General features: G+C 46.4%; 1 protein-coding gene across 5 annotated transcripts in view; it reads left to right on the top strand.

Moving 5' to 3' along the window:
* The first annotated feature begins 362 nt into the window (after positions 1 to 362).
* Positions 363 to 9,225, top strand: part of TJAP1 (tight junction associated protein 1) — a 24,798-nt gene continuing 15,935 nt past the window's right edge. For 4 of the 5 annotated variants that reach the window (XM_070418531.1, XM_070418532.1, XM_070418536.1 and 1 more), the window contains exons 1-2: positions 363 to 434; positions 910 to 1,033. The gene's annotated coding sequence lies outside the window, so the exon portion shown is untranslated. The remainder of the gene's footprint in view (positions 435 to 909; positions 1,034 to 9,225) is intronic. The other variant, XM_070418533.1, reaches the window with a different exon arrangement.

Here is a 9,225-nt window from a genome sequence, read left to right as displayed (position 1 = left end):
TTAGGCTGGTGAATGTGGAGGAGGCTGGGCCATGCGGATCTCTGCGTGACAATCTGAGAAGCTGCTTTTATTCTTTGGATGATGGAAAAGCAGCGCTAAGACTCTCCCACCATATTTTTGTGCTGTTTCCCCCTATTCTGTGTGTGTGCTTTGGGTTTTTTTTTTTTTTTGAGTACCAGAATATTTCCCCATCCTTCCCGCTACTTCCCTACTGCTACACCTCTTTCCTCCTCCAGCTTCCTGGCTTCCGAATCCCGCTCCGAGGACATCCCCATCATTCCCCGCCACCCGGCGCCCAGCCCGAGGCCACGCCCATCGCCACGCCCCCCGGTGACGCAAGGCGCCCGGTGCGTGGGGATTCCCAAAGCCGTGGCCACTACCCGGCCTGCCCCGCGACAAGATGGCAGCCTGAAGGCAGCGGGCCGCGGAAGAAAGTTTGTTGTGGGCTTGGAGTAGTCGGGCCGGGAGGCCGGAGTTCGGGGGAGGGTCGTGGGGGCACTGGCCTGGGGTCGGGGCGGAGGAGGGACTAGCTCCAGGGTTGCGGAGAGGAAATGGAATGGAGGAAGGTTTCGGGCAGAGAGAAAACAAGAGGGAGCTTGGGTAGGAAGCGAGGGACCCTAGGATCCAATGGCAGCCCGGGGGGAGGGGTGCAGGGCGGGGAGCCTGAAGTAGGTTTGCCGGTCCCGGAGAAGCAGAGTCACGATTTGCAGGGGCATTTTTCAACTGAGAAGTAAAGACACCCGCAGCTCGTGGCCGAGGTCCGACTGCATCAGGCCGGTGGGGGAGCCATGGGGTCTTCCTGTGGGGAGCACAGTGGGGAAGGGGGAGCCTGGAGGATGCTGGGCAGGTTTGGTGAGGAAGGGACTCAAGCCAGATGACCCTTACAGACTTAGACCAGCCTTTCCACAGTCTCTGTAGGAGCATCTGCCCCAATTTCAGCTGAAGACCCTGGGGCCCCAGGGACTGGAAGCATCACAGTGCCTGCCTGGAGGAAGAAGAGGTAGCGACCTGCCCAAGCCCAACCCCAAAGCGGGTAAGGAGGCCTCCGGAGACAGGCTGGCATGCTCCCCGGAAGCAGGATGCATGGGCTCGGAATGATGCTGAGAATCACTGACTCTGAGGAGGGCGCTGTTCTATAGAGGTTACCCTTTGCCTGTGGTCCCTAAATTAGTATTCTACTTAGATTGCATGCTGATTTTTCGAGAGTCGGAGGTAGAATTGTGTGCCTTCACCTCTGCAAGCGAACATGGGCAAGTAGCCCGGAGATCAGGCTGTAAATATTTTAACACATCCCTGTCACAAGCAGTTTCCTACATGTTCACTGTCTTCTTCAGTTTTCCCATCACATCTTCAGTTTGGTATCCTGCCTGAAGTGGAGATTTGTGGGTGACAGATGGTGGGGAGTCATGAGAAAACAAATTTCTGATGGTGTTCACTGACCGTTTTTGAGGCACCTGCTGCTACCAACTCCTGAGTTCACTCTTGCAGCATTTCTCTTTCTCTCTCTCTCTCTTTTGTGTGTGTGTGTGTGTGTGTGTGTGTGTAGGAAGGGCTCCTTAGTGTTCTTGGGGGTGTGGATTTGGTGGTAGGTTGGGTCAGAGGAGGAGGAAAGACAGAAGAATCCAGATGGATTTATGGTAAGAGGTCAAGCTGACTGGTGTAAAGCGCTGGGAATGTTTATTACATAGCTCTCTGAGACCCCTAATATTTTGAGAACTGCTTTACAGCCTGGACAGTGTGGTGATGGAAGTAAAGGATTGTGGAACTTGCCCTTTTCTCTTCTGGTAGCTTGCTTCTCTTCCTTTGTGCTCTCCCCATCAAATCACATTTTAAAATAAATCAGTTTAGTAGCCAAACTAAACGTGGCTTTAGAGATAGTGGACTTGGGGTTGGAGAAAAAGAAAGGGGTCTGGAGCCACGGAATGCAGTGAATATGGTCCTCCCTTGCTTTGATGCCCTGTGGTTAATGCCCAAGCCAAAGTTGGGAGTAGGCTTCTTACTGAAGCCAGTTTCAGGGCTGACCTCTGCTCCATGCCTGGACTGGGAGGTCTGGTTTGGTCTTGGACACCTCACTAACCATCTCCTGCTCCCTGCTCTAACCGCCCCCCCCCCCCCCCAAAGAAACATCTGACTGCAGACACACCAATCCAAATCACTGTTACTGGGCCAGCTTCAATACCTTCAGGTACCTGAAGCACTGATGCTATTTCGCTGTGCCTCCATGAGAAGGTTAGGAACCTTTTCTTTCTGAGGACAATGTGTGGATGCTCCCTTGGAAATTGTGATCAGCAAGGACAGTGTGGTGAGTGTGTGTACAGGTTAAGAGCATTGACTCCAGAGCCAGACTGTGTAGTTCATATCCTGGCTTTGCCATTTTCTAAAGCTCTGTGACCTTTAGAAATTACACAGATCTCCCTGGCTGGTGTTCTCAGTGGTTAGAGCGTTGGCCTGCACACCAGAGGGTTGCAGGTGCAGGAGGCAACCAATGATGTGTCTCTCACACAGCAATGCTTCTTCCTCTCCTCTCTCCCCTTCTCTTCCTTTGTGCTCTCCCCATCAAATCACATTTTAAAATAAATCAGTTTATTAGCCAAATTAAACATGGCAGAGTCTCTCCCCTCTCTATCCTCTCCCCTCCCTTCCACTTTCTCTAAAAATAAAAAAAATCCTTACTCTTTGAGGATATTTACAAAAAAGGAAGAGCCCAGCAGCCATGGCTCAGTGGTTGACCTATGAACCAGAAGGTCACATGTTCAATTCCTGGTTAGGGCATATGCCTGGGTTGTGGAGCGTGCAGGAGACAGCCAATCAATGATTCTGTCTCATCATTGATGTTTCTATCTCTCTCTCCCTCTCCCTTCCTTTCTGAAATCAATAAAAATATATTTTTTTAAAAAGAAAAAAATTACATTGCTCTCTATGCCTCAGCTTTTTCATCAATCAAATGGGTTTGGTAAGAGTATCTCTTAGAATTGTCTTGAGGGTTAAATAAGTTAATATATTAATGCATTTAGAACATTACCTGACCCTCAATATGTATTTGTTGTTATGCTAGTCAGATTTCAGCACTAATCTCTGCTTCATGACCAAACCTGGAGTCTCTCTATGCAGGACCTGTACTGGTTTGGGCTGCTATTCTGATGCTAGAGAGATGAAGTACAGCTTTTTAAACTATTTAAAGTGTTGTTAAGCCCTGGCTGGCGTGGTTCAGTTCATTGAGTGTGGTCCCATGCACTGAGAGGTTGCGGGTTTGATTCCCATCAGGACACATGCCCAGGTGGAGGCCTTGATTCCCAGTAGTGGGCATGCAGGAGGCAGCTGATCAATGTTTCTCTCATTTGATGTTTCTCTCTCCCTCTCCCTTCCTCTGTCTCAAATCAGTAAAAACACAGTTTAAAAAAAAAAGTGTTAAAAGCCAGCGATTTCCTGCTGACGCTTTGAGGCTTCTTTGCAGTTGAGTGATAATGATGATGATGATGATAATAATAGTGCTTATCAAGCACATTTTACGTGCCTGGCACTGTTGTGTGAGTGCTTTAAATGTATTAACTAATTTTTATAACAACCCTATGAAGTAAATACTGCTATTATCCCCATTTTACAGATGAGTAAATAGAGGTACGGAGTGGTTAAGTAATTTGCTCAAGGTTACTGAGCTTGTAAGTGGCAGATCTGGAATTTGATTCTAGGCAATCTGGCTTTGGCAATTGAGCCTTTTTTTTTTTTTTTTTTTAGTATGAACTTAACTTTAAAATATGCCTAGTGGCAATTTGTATCTGTTTGTTGGTTTGTTGTGATGGTTAGATGTATACCCATATTGCAAGTAAAATTTTTTGGTTATTTAAAAAATGTTTTAGGAGCTGAGCTCTTCATCACAGCTCTCTCCTTCCTCTCAGAAATAATAACTGGTGCTGGGACCTTGGTGACGGAGCCCTCTGTGCCATATTAGCCAAACCTGGGCTCTTTCTTCATGATTCCAGTTGGCCTTTGCAAAATCTTGAGCCTGGGTTGGATGAGCAGAGTGACATTAGGGTATTAGGACATTAGGGGAGGGGAGAGAGAGAGAGAGAGAGAGAGAGAGAGAGGGAGAGGGAGGACATATTAACGTACATGTAAATATAAGGCTCATTTCTGACTTTGATTACCGACATGAGCCATTGAAGTAGCCATAGTGTTAAACTCATGGACAGACTGGATGCATCTTTCTTTTAACAAGCAAGTGACAAACTACATAGGAAAGACCCACACAACATGGCATTTTAAGCAGGTCCTTCCCCAGCTTAAGAGGAAAATGGAAAGCAAATGCGCTTCTGCTGAGGCCTGTGTTGCTGAGGAAGACCCTGGCTCAGCGCTCAGGCCTTTTCCTTAGCCAGGTAGGCCTCTGGCAGCCTTGGGGCAGGGGTGTGCCCACGGTGTGGTAGACTGGCTTTCCTTTGCCCTGCATTTAAGACTCACTCTTCCCCTCCTTCTGAGTCATGCCCTGTCTATTTAAGTCACCCTCAGGGCCCATCTTTTTCTTCCGTAAATGACTCTCCACCCTGCCATCAGAGTAGGCACGCGCCTGGTGTCTAACCAGATTTCAGGGAATTGGGGGTTTAGGAATTAGGGCTTTCCTTGGGAATTCCTACCCAGCCCTGTGATGAACTTTTCTATTTTCAAAATCACCTGTGGCACACGTGATTTTGTGAGTCTCTGCTGTTCTCCTCCATTAACTGAGGAGCCACGTGACTCAGGATAGTGTACTTTACGTCTTGTGTTGCAGGCAGCGTGCTGAAACGTGTTATCTCCATAGGGTACATCTTTGTGTTTTGGTTGAAGTCCTCAGACTTTCTGGATGCGGATCACATTTTAGCAAATGATTAAACTGCAGGGTGAAGTCTGATGGATTTTGAGTTGATTCTCCCCCTTTATGGTTCTCTTTTACTTGTCTAAATCCATTTCTTCTCAGACACTGCTTATTCATGTATTATCTTTCAATCTACTGCCTTCACATCCTTACCACCACCTTTTGAGTGCCGAGGACCTCTGGGTAAACCAGGCCTTCATTTCTCACCTGGATTCAGTCTCTTAACAGCACTCTGTACTTCATTCTAGCTTCTGGGCATCTGCAAGGGCTGGTCCTGCTGTCCGGGATGTATTCCCCCCTCCCCCTTTCCTTCCCTTTTGGTCCTTCACATCAGTTTAAACGTCACTTCCTTTCAGGACCTCACCCCTTTTAGTGCCCTTCCTCTGTGCTTCTATTTTCACACTTATCCTTTATTGTAACTGCCTTGTTTACTTGTCTGACTCTTCTAAGACTGAGAAGAGGGACTGTATCTTATTCATTATTGCATTCTCCCATTTAGGATAATGCAGGGCACAGAATAGGTGCATATAGAACAAATGAAATGTGATGGCAGTCTCTCCCAACTCCAGTCTAGCTTCTCTGCTGAAATTATTTTTCTATTAAAAAAAACCATGTTTCTTCCCTTAGAAATGCCATGGGTTCCCCTTTTTTAGGATACAGTCATAGCCAAAGATTCTTTACACTCTAGCCCAAACCCAACCCTCTAGCCTGAGTTGCTGCCACTCCACTTCATCTGTCCTGTTCTTCATCGCTCCTATTTCCTGCTGCTCCTGAACTTGCTGTGGCCGTCCATTTACTGTATTCTTCTTTGCTTGTGCACTGTACTCTCTTGATAAAGCTCACCGTGTCTCTGAAACTGCCTGTCCCCTAAGAACCATGAGAAGACTGTCCTGCTTTCCTTTCCTCCTCTTGGCCCCCACAGCACTGTGTTTGAACCTCTGTTCTGGAACTTATCTTGTATGGTGAGTTTAATTGTTCATCATTTTCACTGAGCTGACCCCCTGTGGAGGACAGGGAAGTTTGGGAGGGTGGGTATGTGGAGAATTGGGAGTGGGTGAGCAGTGTGAGAGAGTCTGATTTTGGAGCTTGGCACACCTGGTTTAAACCCAGACTCTGCCACTCATCAGCTGTGGGACTTTGGGCAAGTTGCTTAACCAGTAGGATCCTTGGTCTTGTACCTTGTAAAGCAGCGGTTCTCAACCTGTGGGTCGCGACCCCTTTGGCGGTCGAACGACCCTTTCACAGGGGTCGCCTAAGACCATCCAGCATATCAGATATTTACATTACGATTCATAACAGTAGCATTACAGTTATGAAGTAGCAACGAAAATAATTTTATGGTTGGGTCACAACATGAGGAACTCTATTTAAAGGGCCAGAAGGTTGAGAACCACTGTTGTAAAGTGAGAGTGACATTATCTTTTATGCAGGGGTATTGAGCATTAAAGGTAATGAGTTTACAGCATATAGGACGGTGCCTGGCAAGTGAAAGATACTCTGTAAATATTTGTTGAACGAACAAATTCCATTTTGAAAAACTCAGTGTATAAGAAAAGGCTTTGTTTTATTCAAACTAGAATAAGCCTTTTGCTTTCTGCCAGGTAGCCCAGAGCATTTTTGAAGTGGGAGTAAAATTGAGAGTCTCCTTTCCTGCGATGAAGCAATAAAAAAGGTGAGGTTGGGGACATCGCCAGTGAGCAGCCTGTTAAAAAAAGATTGTTGATGCTTCTCCCCATGCTTGTGTTGGAATGACTCCTTTGATGGGTCGTGACATGCATTCGAGATTGGTGGTGACTTTGGTGGATACAGGTGGGGGCAGGCAGATTTGTAATGTAGGTAAGGCTGGGGATGACTGGAGGGTGTGTTTGAGGATCCATGCCTCCTGGTGTTTTTTGGGGGTTTTTTTTCTTCTCCTGGTGTTTTATGAACTGAAAAGTGTTGGGTGAAACTGGTGGAACACATCTAGGCATTGAGGAAGCCAGACTTTTGGGGCCCAGTTTTCTTAGGGCTTTGATGATCTTGTGCCACAGCACTGGCTTAACTTGGATACTCCCCAGAAATGGGGCTGGTAGCTGAGAGAGCTGCTGTCTTCTCTTTGCCGTTTTATTTTTAGTGTAGTTGATGGAGGCCAGGGGGTTGTTCTTAGACACCAGTTCTCAGCAGACACCGAAGGAAGTTGTTTCCAGAAGTCTAGACCTCTTAATTGTATAATGCCCGGTGGTACTCCAGTGTGAGTTTATAATCAGATGAGGAAGGTATGTCTGTGTTTTCAGGAAGGCAGCCTTCTTGTCTGGCCCTCCCCCAGCCAGGCACCTCTCCTTTGTGCCCTCAAAGCACTCCCGCTCTCTGATGCTAGTGGCTCTTCACCTGTCTCCCCTACTAGGGGCAAGGTCTTCCGTCTCTGAAGCTGCTTAGGGCTCTGGTCCTTTAATGAAGGCACTTAGGCCCTACATCAAGCATGTCAAACTCAAAGGCTAACACGGGCCAAATGTTTAAATGTACCAGTTATGTGAGCCGCAAAAAAACCACAAACTTCAATTTTCATAGAAACGTAGGTTTATTTTGAAAAGTATAGTATAAAATAGAACAAGAGCAATGATAAAATTAATGTTTTCTTACATACCGTTATTTTGGCTGGGAAGCAAAAATATTCGTTGTGGGCTGCATGCGGCCTGTGGACCAGGAGTTTGACGTGCTTGCCCTACATAGTCCGAGCTGAGCCCTTCAGGTTGCTGTGTGACTCCCACCCAGTCCTTCCTCAGGGAGACTAAAGCAAATAGGATTTATCTGACAAAACCTTTTGAATGCTTAGGAAGGAAGGTCCTGCGTAAACAACAGTGATAGTATTAAAAATAGCGTCACTAATTGTTTTTCAGGGTTGAGTTAATGTGGTTAAATGATCTTCCAGGTGCTTGGCTTCAGCTTTCTCCCTTTTCAGCCTTTTTATTCCATAAAACACCCCTAAGCACAGGCTTAGAAGAGGAGGTGAGACACACTGGTATATTTTCTTGCTGAATTCATCTTTGGCTTCTAGCATCCTCTTTGTTATTTATTAAGCTGCTTTTAGTGCCCCTATAACCTGCTTTCTTTTCTGGTTGTATCACTAATCTTATCTAGGTGTGCTCCAAGCTCACAGCCAGGATTTGCTATAACCTTGTTAATGCCTTAGACAATCAAAAGGATGAAGCCAATAGCTAAAAGTGAAGGACTTTTACCTGGGTGCTACTCCTGGTCTCTCGGTTTGGGGGTGGCATGTCTTCATTGATGGCCTCTTTACAGGAGTGAAAAGCTACCTTGCATGTTAAGCAGATTTGAGAGGAGATTGGGTGAGTCAGCTGGCCTGGCCATGAGTAGAAGAGTGAGACCTCTTCTTTGTTAGTTACTGTCTTAGAAGTGTCAACTGTCTGCTCTCAGTGGCATTTGGAGTCCATAAAGGTCATGACGGAATTGTCATGGCTTTTCTGTGCCTCCCTAGAGAAGACAGCTTTCCATGCTTTGACTGGAATTGGAAACAGAGGGTTCTGTCCCAGTCTGTGGTCTTGGGCAAGTCACTTGTCCTTCTCTGTCACTTCAGAATGGGAGAACTCCACCGGTTCTGTGGGCCTCACTAGGCTGTAAGGATCCAAGGGCATATCATATCGTGGAAGGGAAAGCTCTTCCAGACGGCAAAGCACAGTGAGGTGGAAGGCTTTTGTCTGGGATCTGTATGTTTTTATCATAAACATAATCCTTGTATAAAATACCAATCATCCAGAAAAATACACAAAATAAAAAGTAAAGAGACCCCCCAATGATAGGAAACTATCTAACAGTTTTAACAACTGTTAACCATTTATCACGTACCCTTCTAATTATTTTGTGTCCTTCTAGACATTGCTAATAATGTATTACTTATAAAACTCAATAATAATATTGGTCTTCAATTTGCTCTGTTCACCTTACAAGCTACCCAAGGTCGAGTAGTCCCCGTTGGAACCTGCGACGAGCCTGGTTGTGCCTCTTCCACAGCCTGGGGTCCTCCGGGCTTGCTCCTTGGGAGGTGAACAGGTTTCCCTATAGGTTCAGGCCGCTGTGGCCCCGTGGTGCTCTCTGAGGGACTGTTTTTTATTCTGAGCTGAAATTATACGGCAGGAGTGCCCTTGAGTGGGAATCAAAATGGATATAAGCATGATGTGGGCATCAACACTGCATCTTACCTGTTTCTCCCCTTCGGTCCTCTATCATCTTTGGCTGGGAAGAGAGTGAAGCTACCTGATTTTCCAAACTCGGTTTCAGTGCAGAGAACGTCCCTGGTTTCAACCTTGGATTAGGCAGGTCACTTGCTGCTCTACTTTTTTGAAAGCAAACCAGACCCAGCTGGTGTTTTTTGTTTTGTTTTT

The sequence above is a fragment of the Myotis yumanensis genome, unplaced genomic scaffold (genome assembly GCF_028538775.1).
Source record: "Myotis yumanensis isolate MYYU_CA2020_CCGP unplaced genomic scaffold, mMyoYum1.0.hap1 SCAF_6, whole genome shotgun sequence".
In the NCBI taxonomy this organism is placed as follows: Eukaryota; Metazoa; Chordata; class Mammalia; order Chiroptera; family Vespertilionidae; genus Myotis; species Myotis yumanensis.
Note: the sequence above shows the minus strand (reverse complement) of the source record. Positions and strands in the feature narration are given on the sequence as shown.